Source organism: Penaeus monodon, chromosome 25 (assembly GCF_015228065.2).
Source record: "Penaeus monodon isolate SGIC_2016 chromosome 25, NSTDA_Pmon_1, whole genome shotgun sequence".
Lineage (NCBI taxonomy): Eukaryota > Metazoa > Arthropoda > Malacostraca > Decapoda > Penaeidae > Penaeus > Penaeus monodon.
In genome coordinates, this window is record NC_051410.1 from 40,950,717 (window position 1) to 40,951,138 (window position 422).

Genomic DNA, 422 nt, shown 5'->3' on the forward strand with positions numbered 1-422 from the left:
TCACTTTCATTATCTTTTTGGTTTACTGTTTTATTACTTAAAGCGAGACAATGCCTTACTCGTTCTGTGTCTTGCTAGCAAGTTGCGACTCGTATGTTTGGGCGCCTTTGTCTCACCAGCCGCGAGTTTAATGACACTTCGCAGCCGAGAGCGAGGCAGTGCCAAGGTCGTCCTGTGGCACTCAGGCGGAAGGGGGGAGGGGGGGAGAAGGCTTTTAAGTAGGGCTGCAGGAAGAGTGAGGCATTAAGGCATCGCACACGGTGCTCGGTGCGAAATGCTGAGCAGTGTCTCCCTGGGAATGACCAACGATGTGGCATTAAGGGAGGGATGAAAGAACTGAAACGTGCTTGCGCTCGTGCGCGATGTCTCTCGGCACAACAAACTCGCGCGCGTCATTTTCATACCTTTATACTGCGTATCAT